The 12,118-nt window shown below is 41.5% G+C and overlaps 1 protein-coding gene across 3 annotated transcripts in view; it reads left to right on the top strand.

The window, feature by feature from the left end:
* Positions 1-543: 543 nt before the first annotated feature.
* Positions 544-12,118, top strand: part of LOC118555789 (cyclic AMP-dependent transcription factor ATF-7) — a 97,205-nt gene continuing 85,630 nt past the window's right edge. The window contains exon 1 of one of the 3 annotated variants that reach the window (XM_036124167.2): positions 544-786. The gene's annotated coding sequence lies outside the window, so the exon portion shown is untranslated. The other 2 variants (XM_036124163.2, XM_036124165.2) reach the window with 2 other exon arrangements.

Genomic DNA, 12,118 nt, shown 5'->3' with positions numbered 1-12,118 from the left:
CGCATCGGGCTCCTGGCTCAGCGGGGAGCCTGCTTCTCCCTCTCCCACTTCCCCAGCTTGTGTTCCCTCTCTTGCTGTCTCTCTCACTGTGTCAAATAAATAAATAAAATCTTAAAAAAAAAAAGAAGATAATTCTTTGAAATATGAAAAAAAGAACAGTGCTTGCCTTTTTGTCACATAACTTACTATACAAAGTGAGTATCTTTTCTATGCCTTGGTAAATTGGTAGTCTCCATTCTAAATTTGTATCATCTTCCAACATTTTATCCCTTGCACTTTCTATGCCATGAAATATCTGAGAGTTCCTTTAATGTGAAATTTTTGCCTGTGTCACTTCCTGTAGAACATTTTCATCCTTTTTGTCACTTTCTTCATTTATGGCAGTAAGTTCACCTTCACTGAGTTCCTTTGGTTGCTTATCCCAAGTCTCTAGAATGCCACCAGTGTCAATATTCCCTTGATCAGTGGTCTTTTCTAAACTGCACTTATATTCAATTTGAATTTCACTTCCTGCATTATCATTTTTTCTTTCTTTCTTCTCTGTCGCTTTTTTGGCCAGTTACCTCCATTGATCATCTATTTCTGTAGATGGCTGCCACTGGAAGACAAGGAGGCAACACAACTACACACGCCACTGTCTGTGTGTAAACTGAATGACAGATGCACTCTGACCAATCACTGACAGACTTTGAAAGAAGTGACAGGATTGGTACTAACTGATCATGATGCACATATTTATAAAGTGGTTTGTGTACTGATGAGCCAGCAGTGAAGTTTGCACTTCATGTAAGTACTCACAATTCATATACCATGGTAACTGAAGTTTGAACCATGTTGCTGAAAGGAAATACCCTACTTTTTTTTTTTTTTAAGATTTTACTTATCCATTTGAGAGAGAGAGCAAGAGAGTGAGCATGAGCAAGGGGAGGGGCAGAGGAAGAGGGACAAGCAGACTCCCTGCTGAGCAGGGAGCCCAACGCGGGACTCAATCCCAGGACCCTGAGATCATGACCCAAGCCCAAGTCAGAGGTTTAACTGACTGAGCCACCCAGATGCCCTGGAAATACCCTACTTTCAATAATTGATAGAATAAGAGAAGATCAACAATGATAGAGAAGATATGAACACTATAAGCCAGCTATACTCAACAGATATCTATAGAACACTCCTTCCAATAATAGCAGAATACACATTCTTCTAAAGTGCACATGAGGGGCACCTGGGTGGCTCAGTTGGTTGGGCGACTGCCCTCGGCTCAGGTCATGATCCCAGGGTCCTGGGATCGAGCACCGCATCGGGCTCCCTGCTCCGCGGGAAGCCTGCTTCTCCCTCTCCCACTCCCCCTGCTTGTGTTCCCTCTCTTGCTGTGTCTCTCTCTGTCAATTAATTAAATAAATAAAATCTTTAAAATAAATAAATAAAATGCACATGAAACCTTTTCCAGAGTAGACCATATGTTAGGCCATAAAACAAGTCTTAATAATTTTTAAAGTATTGGGGTGCCTAGATGACTCAGTCGATTAAGCATCTGACTCTTGATTTCAACTCAGATCATGATCACAGGGTAGTGGGATCAAGCCCTGAGTTGGGCTCCACACTCAGTGGAGAGTCTGCTAGAGATTCTCTCTCTCCCTCTCCCTCTCCCTGCCCCCCCCACTTGTGCACACTTTCTATATTTCTCTCAAATAAATAAATGGGTTTTGTTTTTTGGTTTTTGTGTTTGTTTTTTTTCCTCCCTCCTTCTCCTCCTCCCTTGGGCTTTCCCCAGCCCCCTCCCCTGCCCATCCCTCCTCTCTGCCCTCCCCTTCAGGCTTCTGGATCTTCGGCCCCTCCCCCCAACACACCCCATGTCTTCCCCAGCAATGCCAGGCTCAGCTCTCCACTTGGGTCTCAGTCCCAGTGTCTGTGTGAGTGCCCACCCCCCTCCCCATCTGTCAGTGACTCCACTTTTGTTTTCCCTCCCCTCCCCCCTGCATGTGCCTCAGGCTCAGGGCCTCAGTTTCCCCATCAGGACAAGGGAGAAGGTAATGGGCCTTCCCGGAGGGCTAAGTGTGTGAAGCCACTTCCGACCTGAGACTAAGCTTTCATAAATAAATGTTTTTAAACAATAATAATTTTTAAAGTATTGTAATAATGCAAAGTATCACAATAAAATAGTTCTCTGGGGGCTCCTGGCTAGCACCAGGCTGGCTCAGTCAGTAGAGTGTGCAACTCATGATCTCAGGGTTGTGAGTTCAAGCCCCATGTTGTGTGTGTTGTGTGGAAACTACTTTATTTTATTTTAATTTTAATTTAAAAATATATTTTTTTAATTAAGTAAACTCTACCCCCAAAGTGGGGCTTGAACTCATGACCCTGAGATCAAGAGTTACATGGTCTGCTGAGGAGCCAGGTACCCCTGGAGCCTACTTAAAAAAAAGAGAATAGTTCTCTGATCACAATAAAATTAAATTAGAAATGTATAATGGAAGGAAATTTGGGAAACTCATAAATTTGTAGAATTAAACAACATACTGCTATATAACCAATATGTCAAAGAAAAAATTGCAAAGGAAATTAGAAAATACTTTGAGGGGCACCTGACTGGCTCTGTTGGTAGAGCATGTGACTCTTGATCTCAGGGTTGTAAGTTCAATCCCCACATTGGGTGTAGAGAGTACTTAAAAATAAAATCTTTAGGGGTACCTGGGTGGCTCAGTCGTTAAGCATCTGTCTTCCACTCAGGTCGTGATCCCAGGATCCGGGGATTGAGCCCCACATCGGGCTCCCTGCTAAGTGGGGAGCCTTCTTCTCCCTCTCCCACTCCCCCTGCTTGTGTTCCCTCTCTCACTGTCTCTCTCTCTCTCAAATAAATAAATAAAATCTTAAAAAAAAAGAAAAAATGCTTTGAGATGAATGAAAATGAGAACATAACCTATCAAAACTTATGGAATGTAGTGAAAGCAATGTTTAGAGGAAATTTTATAGCTATAAATGAGTGTTTTAAATAGAAAAAAATCTCAAATCAATAACCTAAGCTAAAGTGAAAGAGGAGCAAGCAAGTAGATGGAAGGAAATAATAGAGATTAGAGAATGAAATAGAGAATGTAGAAATAATAGAGAAGATCAGTGAAACCAAAAGTTGATTTTTTGAAAAGATTAACAGAATTGACAAAACTTTAATAAAACTGACAAAAATAAAAAGAGAGAGGATTCTGGGGTGCCTGGGTGGCTCAGTCGGTTAAGCATCTGACTCTTGATTTCGGCTCAGGTCATGACTCTAGGGTTGTGAGATCCAGCCCGATGTCGGGCTCCACACTCAGATTCTCTCTCTCCCTCTCCCCTGTTCCTCCCCACCACATTCTCTCTCTCTCAAAGAAAAAAAGAGAGAGAGAGAGAGGGCACCTGGGTGGCTCAGTCAGTTAAGCGGCTGCCTTCAGCTCAGGTCATGATCCCAGAGTCCTGGGATCGAGCCCCATGTCGGCTTCCTGCTCAGTGGAGAGCCTGCTTCTCCCTCTCCCTCTGCCTGCCACTCTGCCTACTTGTGCTTTCTGTCTGTCAAATAAATAAATAAAACCTTAAAAAAAAAAACTGCATACATATGCTTACATACAAGTGTATGCATATATAGTATTTTAAAAAAAGAGAGAGAGAGGATTCACATTACTAAAAACAGGAATAAAAGAGGGGACATTACCTTCAGCCTCACAGAAATAAAGAAGGATTATAAAGGACTATTATGAAGCATATGCCAACAACTTAGATGATCTATATGAAATGGAAAAATTCTTAAAAAGGTACAAACTACAGAAGCCAACTCAAGAAGAAATATAGGGGCACTGGGTGGCATAGTTTGTTAAGTGTCTCACTCTTGGTTTCAGCTCAAGTCATGATCTCAGGGTCGTGAGATCAAGCCCCGAGTCAGGCTCCATGCTCAGAGCAGAGTCAGCTTGGGATTCTCTCTCCCTCTCCCTCTGCTCTTCCCCCCAACCCCTCAGATAAATAAATCTTAAAGAAAAAAAAGAAGAAGAAGAAGAGATACAAATAGACCTATATAATGAATGGCCCTATAACAAGTAAAGACATTGATCCAGTAATAAAAACAAACAAAAAAACAAAACGGAAAACTTCTCACAAAGAAAATCAGAGGATAGTATAGGTTCATTGGTGAATTCTACCAAACATTTAAAGAATTACCACCAATTCTTCATAAGCTCTTCCAAAAAATAGAAGAGGGAGCAACATTTCTTAATTCATTTTATGATGCCCAATATTATCCTAATAACAAAACTAGACAGGGCGCCTGGGTGGCTCAGTTGGTTAAGCGACTGCCTTCGGCTCAGGTCATGATCCTGGAGTCCTGGGATCGAGTCCCGCATCGGGCTCCCTGCTCAGCAGGGGGTCTGCTTCTCCCTCTGACCCTCTTCCCTCTCGTGCTGTCTCTCATTCTCTCTCTAATAAATAAATAAAATCTTTAAAAAAAAAAAAAAAAAAAGAAAACAAAACTAGACAAAGACACCACAAGAATACAAAACTACAGATCAGTATCTCTTATAAATATAGATACAAAAGTCTTCTACAAAATACTTGTAAACAAAACACAGCAACATCCAAAAAGGATTATACACCATGATGAAGTGGGATTTATCCCCCAAATGCAAGGTTGGTTTAATATATGAAAATCAACCAATGTAATACACCATGCTAATAGAATAAAGGAGAAAAATTACAATAGCATCTCAATGAGTGTATTTCATAAGTGTATCTAACACACTTTCATGATAAAAACACTCAACAATCTAGGAATAGAAACAAACATATTTATTTATTTATTTATTTATTTATTTATTTATTTATATTTATTTGACAGAGAGAGACACAGCGAGAGATGGAACACGCGCAGGGGGAGTGGGAGAGGGAGAAGCAGGCTTCCCACCCGGCAGGGAGCCTGATGTGGGGCTCAATCCCAGGACCCTGGGACCACGACCTGAGCCGAAGGCACACGCTTAACGACTGAGCCACCCAGGCGCCCCAAAACAAACATCTTCAATGTGATAAAGGACATCTACAACAAACTTACAGTTAAAAAAAAAACAAACAAAAAACCTACAGTTAACAGCACACTTTTTTTTTAAAGATTTTATTTATTCATTTGAGAGAGAGAGAGAGAAGGAGCAGGGTATGGGGGAGGGGCAGAGGGAGAGAGAGAGAAGCAGGCTCCCTGCTTAGCAGGGAGCCTGACTGGGGCTTGATCCCAGGACCTGGAGATCATGACCAGAGCCAAAGGCAGATGCCCAACCGACTAAGACACCCAGGCGCCCCAGTTAACAGCACACTTAACAGTGAAAGACTAAAATCTTTCCCCCTGAGATAAGGAACCAGACGAGGATGCTCACACTCACTACTTCCATTCAAATTTTATTGGAGGTTCTAGCTAGAGCAATTAAGTAACAACAAGAAATAAAAAGCGTCTAGATTGAAAATGAAAAGGTAAAAAACTCTCTAATTGCAAGTGATATGACCTCATTGAAAGAAAATCCTCAGGAATCCACAAGAAAACTATTAAAGCTCATAAATAGTGCAGCAAGACTGCAAGATACAAGATCAGTATATAAAAATTAATTGGGGTGCCTGGCTGGCTCAGTTGGTAGAACATGCAACTCTTGATCTCAGGGTTGTGAGTTTGAGCCCCATTACTTTAAAAACTTAATTGTACTTGTATATAGTAGCAATAAACAATCTGAAAATGAAATTAAGGAACAATTTCATTTACAATAGTATCAAAAGGAAAAAATACTTAAAAGTTTAACAAAATAAGTGAAAAATTTGTACTTTGAAAACTACAAAGCATAGTTCAAAGAAATTAAGAAGACCAAAATAAATAGAAAAATATCCTATGTTCATGGATTGGAAGATTTAACATTAAGATGGCAATACTCGGGGTGCCAGGGTGGCTCAGTCGTTGAGCGTCTGCCTTCGGCTCAGGTCATGATCCCAGTGTCCTGGGATCAAGCCCCGCATCGGGCTCCCTGCTCCGCGGGAGGCCTGCTTCTCCCTCTCCCACTCCCCCTGCTGTGTTCCCTCTCTTGCTGTGTCTCTCTCTGTCAAATAAATAAATAAAATTAAAAAAAAAAAAAAGATGGCAATACTCCCCAAATTGATATACAGATTCAATGCAATCTCCATCAAAATCTTAGCTGGCTCTTTTACAGAAACTGACAAACTGATCCTAAAATTCATATGGAAATGCAAGGGACCCAGAATATCCAAAGCAATTTTGAAAAAGAAGAACCAAGTTAGAGGTCTCACACTTCCCAATTTCAAAACTTACTACAAAAATACAGTTATCAAGCCTTTTTTTTTTTTTAAAGATTTTATTTATTGAGAGAGAGAATGAGATAGAGAGAGCATGAGGCGGAGAGGGTCAGAGGGAGAAGCAGACTTCCCGCTGAGCAGGGAGCCCGATGTGGGACTCAATCCCGGGACTCCAGAATCATGACCTGAGCCGAAGGCAGTCGCTTAACCAATTAAGCCACCCAGGCGCCCCTATCAAGCCTTTTTAATACTGGCATAAGAATAGACATATGGAACGATAGAACAGAATGGAGGCTTCTGAAATAAGTCCAAATATTTAAGGCCAACTGATTTTTGATAAGAGTGCCAAGGTAATTCAATGGGGACAGAATAATCTTTTCAACAAATGGTGTTGGGACAACTGAGGATTTATTTTCAAAAGAATGAAATTGGACCTTATACTAAATATAAATATTTATCTTAAAATGGATCAAAGGTCTAAATTCAGGAGATAAAACTATAAAAATTTTAGAAGAAAATATAAGTGTAATATTTGTGATCTTGGACTAGGCAGTACACCAACAGTACAAACAAGCAAAAAAAAAAAAAAATTTGGACCTTACTAAAATTAAAAACTTTTGTGTTTCAAGGCACCTGGCTGGCTCAGTCAGTAGGACATGGGACTCTTAATCTTGGGGTCACAAATTCAAGTCCTACTTTGGGTGGAGAGATTCCTTACAAAAATAGAAGACACTAAAACTGTTTAAAAAAAAAAACTTTTGTGCTTCAAAAAACACCATCAGAAAGTGAAAAGACAACTCACAGAATGGGAGAAGATACTTGCAAATCATGTATCTGATAAGTGTAGTATCTAGAATATATAAAGTACTTTTACAACTTAATGATAGAAAGACACGTGTCTGACTCTTGATTTCAGCTCAGATCATGGTCTTGGTGTTGTGAAATTGAGCCCTGCTTTGGACTCCTTGCTGAGTATGAAGCCTACTTAAGATTCTCTCTCTCCCTCAGCCTTGTCCGGCCCCGACCTCGCGCCGCTCATGTGCATGTGCACTTTCTCTCTATATAAAATAAAAATAATAATAATAAAATAAAATAATAATAGAAAGACAAATAACCCAATTACAAGAGAGGCAAAGGATCTGAATAGACACTTCTCCAAAGATATATAAATGGCCAATAGGCACATGAAATGACATTCAACATTATTAGTCATCAGGGAAATGTAAATAAAAACTACAGTGAGATACCATTTCACACCCACTAGGATGGCAAGAATCAGAAAGATGGACAATAAAAGTGTTAGTGTGAGGATGTGGAGAAATTAGAACCTTCATACATTGTTGGTGTGAATGTAAAATGTACAGCTGCTTTCAAAAAGTTTGGCAGCTTTTCAAAAAGTTTAATAAAAACTTACCATATGACTCAGCAATTCCATTCCTTGGAATATATCATGAGAATTGAAAACTATGTCCACATAAAAACTTGTATATGATGTTCAAAGCAAAATTACTTATAATAGTCAAAAAGTGGGTACAGCCCAAATGTCCATCAACTGATGAATGGATAAACAAAAATTGGTATATCCATTCAATGGAATATTATCCTGCCATAAAAGGAATAAAGTACTGATGCATGCTAACATGAATGAATCTTGAAAACATTGTTAAATGAAATAAGCCAGACATTTTTTCAGATACTACAAAGGTCAGATATTATATTATTCCGTATATATTAAATGTTTGTAACAGGCAAATCCGTAGAGACAGAAAGTAGACTAATGGTTGCCAGGAGTTGGTGGGGGGCAAATAGGGTGACTACTAGTGAGTATGTGCTTTCTTTTTGAGGTGATGAAAATGTTCCAGAATTAGGTATTGGTGATAGTTGCATAACTTGGTGAGTATACTAAAATTCACTGCATTGTACACTTTATAAAGGTGAATTTTGTGGTATATGAATTATGTCTCAATAAAAAAATACATGGGCGCCTGGGTGGCTCAGTTGGTTAAGCGTCTACCTTCAGCTCAGGTCATGATCCCAGGGTCCTGGGATCGAGTCCCATGTCAGGCTCCCTGCTCTGCAGGGAGTCTGCTTCTCCCTCTGCCCCTCCTCCTACTCAATCTCTCTCTCTCTCTCTCAAATAATAAATAAATAAAATATTTTTAAAAAATACAACTGGAACAATGGAGGAATTTTACTAAGAGAAGACTAGGGAAGGGACACATGTGGGAGAGAAAGGCAGAATTTGTTTTGGACATGGTAAGTTCGAAATACCCATTAAATACCCAAGTGCATTTCTTTCTTTTTTTTTTTTTTTTCCCAAGTAGATTTCTGAAGTAGGTAATTGAAGTCTTCAGTTCAGGGGAGAGATATGGGTTGGAGATATAATTTGGGAAGAAATGAATTAATACATGTAAAACACTTAAAATAGTTCCTGGAACACAGTAAGATCTATAAATGTTAGTTATTATATTTATTATCTTGTATGTACAGAGTAATAGCCAATTGTCCTAGCACAATTTGTAGAATCCTTTACTCCCTCACTTTTTAAAAAAGATTTTGTTTTTAGGTATCTTTACAACCTAGTGTGGGGCTCAAACTCACAACCCCGAGATCGAGTTGCATACTGCACTGATTGAGCCAGCCAGGTGCCCCGATCTTTTTTTTTTTTTTTTAAGTTTATTTAAAGTAATCTCTACACACAACATGGAGCTGGAACTCACAACCCTGAGATCAAGAGTTGCATGCTCTTCTGATTGAGGCAGCCAGGAGCCCAGACTCCGTGATTTTTAATGCCACCTCTGTTATATACAAATATCCCATTTATACTGAGGGTCTTTTTCTATCATTGCATTCTTTTAACTAGAAATTGTTTTAGGGGAGAGTAGATTGGAAGCCAAGACTTCTCTCAACTTTTCTCAAATCACTTCACAAGAACATTAAGTGATTCTATGCTTCTGTTTCACCTTTGTTACCTAAGAAGAAGTCACCGGGATTCCTTCTACCTTTTAGAGGCTGCTGTGAGAATGGATGATATCCTAGGCAGGAAGTTCAGAAAGCCAAGTAATACAAAGCTGCAAAAGGAAGTTACCTGAGAGAAAAGAGATTCTGTATGTAGTACTTTGAGTCCATTAATTCTACTTATAACTATGGTAATTTTTTTAAGTTGTTTTTTTTTTTTTAATTGCGGCAAAACCCCACATAAAGTAAAATGTACCATCTTGGTTACCAGATGAAAACAAATTTTAATACAGTCTTTGCATTTGAGTTTAACCCAAAATCTTCCCAAGGCTGTCTCGTCCTCATAGTTCAACTGCTGATTCACATTCCCTCTTCAAAGAGGCCCCACCTACATTACTCTGAAGCACTCTTCACTACTGAAATAGTTGTGTTTATTGGCTTATTAACTGTCTCCCTCTCCCCACTGAAATATAAGTTCTACCTGAGCGGGGACCTAGTCTGTCTGCTCTTCTCCCCATGCCTGGAACAGTGCCTTGCACCTAGTATGTCCTGTTAAGTATTTATTGAAATACTTGCTGAGTAATAAGTATAGTGTTCTTCGATTCCCAGTTTTATATATTTTATCTCATTTGATCATTACAACTCTTTGAGTAAAATGGGCTTACTAGCCCCATGGTAAAGAGACTCAGAGAAGCATCTCACCCAAAGTCACAGGCCAATTAAGAAACAGGGTTGGGATTGCTACTTAGGTGGCTTGCTTTTTTCCAATACATTCACTCCAGTTCTAGGGCTAAGGGTATTTCAAATTACTTTCCAATTAAGAAAGTGATGACTCTGCAGGATAGTAGAAACAACCTGCACATTTATTTACGTCTCCAGTTCCTGCAACTGGAACCCTTACTATCCGCACCCCACCCCTTATGCAGTCACACACACACACACACACACACACACACACACAGCCGGGTTATGGCCACAGTAATATTATTCTAAGTGCAAAGAAGAAAATGCAATTACTCGACTGTTTGGAAACCTGAATCCCCTTGTGTGTCGGTGTGGGAGGGGGTGGTTCCCCCCCACCCCCTTTTTAAACAGCTTCATTGAAGTATTAATCTTCTCCTGGGTTTTTTGTTTTTGTTTTTTAAGATTTTATTCATTTATTTGACAGACACAGCGAGAGAGAGAACACAGGCAGGGGGAGTGGGGGAAGCAGGCTTCCTGCCAAACAGGGAGCCAAACGGGGGGCTGGATCCCAGGATCCTGGGATCATGACCTGAGCGGAAGGCAGACGCTCTACGACTGAGCCACCCAGGCGCCCCATCTTCTCTTGTTTCTAAAGTGCACTCCTTTAGGAAGGCCAGGGAGGGGGGGAAGTGCACTCCTTTGAAATAATCTCATTCCCTAGAATATTTACTTCACCTTTTGAGTGTCCTGACTTTTATGAGCTTTTCGTTTATTTATTTAAATAATCTCCATACCCAACGTGGGGCTTGAACTCATGGCCCCAAGATCAAGAATCACAAGCTGTTCCGACTGAGCCGGCCAGGTGCCTTTACTTCACCTTTTGGATGTCCACTACTACAGGCACCCGAACGGATTCCCTTTCCTTTTTCTTTTACCCCTATATTCCACAGCCAAACACGTGTAACTGTATGTACTCAATTCGCTCAGCCTCTCTCTCCAGTCCAGTCCAGCCCACCAAAAGCCCGGCCCCTTCTTTTTTCCCGAGCCCCGCCTTTCGGCCCCTTTCCAACTTAGGGCCTACGGATCTCGCCCTTCCTTCCCCCCCCCACCCCCTCCACAACATCTCGCGAGAGGTGAGCGCCCCTGGCCGGACGAGAAGAAAGTATCTGCTCCTCTGAGGGGGGAAAGAAGGAGCTGGAGACAGATTGTGGGAACGAACGCGGGCGGGCGGGAGGCGACGGAGCTACCAGCGGGTGAGTTCTTTTAACATTAACTAGTCCATGATCTGGCGGAGTCTCTCTTTCAACTCTGGCCACTCTCGGTGTCCCAGGCCGGGGTCTCCCCTCCCAGTCGGTGTTGGACGGGGGCGCTGAGGCGGTGGCCAGGCCCTGTCTGAGGAAGTGGGTGGGGCATGGACTAATGCCGACCAATAAAAGAGAAGGAAGCTACGATTGGCGGCGATGAACACTAATGAGAGATCGTCTTTACCTTGCGGAGTGCCGCCCCTCTTCTCTGCCTCCTACCGCCTCCTTCCTCTGGGGGAGAAGGCGGGGCCAGAGGCCTGAAGTGTGGGGAGAACTTGGGGTAAGTAGCCCCGGGGGGCACAGGGCGTGGCAAGGAGAGGGGAGTTGAATCCTGAGGGAATGGAAGTCTAGTAGAGTCTAATGGGAGGATCATGGGATGGGGTGGAATGGGAGGAAGGGGAGGGGTACTAAATTGGTTGAAGACTCAGGCTTACCAAAGTGGGGTTAGGGGCTTGGCATTGAAGAGCTAAGGGTAATAGGTAGGAGGTAGGGAACAGTAGGTGAAAACATGGCATTGGGTTTGGTTGGAAAGATAGGTAGAGGTAAATCATTGGAAATGAGAGTCATGGCATTTCGATTGAATTATGAAAAAGAATAGGGACATGATTTCAGAGAGAAAGTATGAATTTGGAGAAAATTCAGTGAATGAGTTTAGAAAGACTTAATAGAGGTGGGCTTACGAGCCAAAAGGTATCACTTTGGGAAGAGTATAGGGGAATTCGGAGGGGTAAAGGAGGTGTTTGGAAAGGAGACAGCTGATATATACAGGCCTTTAGCCTAGGTATCAGAAGCAGCCTAGGATATTGATTTGGGGCTTTTGCTGTATATGGCACCTAGTCTGGTGACCAGCTTGCAAGAATAGTGGGGTGGGGGTAGAG

This window comes from Halichoerus grypus, chromosome 6, assembly GCF_964656455.1.
Source record: "Halichoerus grypus chromosome 6, mHalGry1.hap1.1, whole genome shotgun sequence".
Taxonomy (NCBI): Eukaryota; Metazoa; Chordata; class Mammalia; order Carnivora; family Phocidae; genus Halichoerus; species Halichoerus grypus.
Note: the sequence above shows the minus strand (reverse complement) of the source record. Positions and strands in the feature narration are given on the sequence as shown.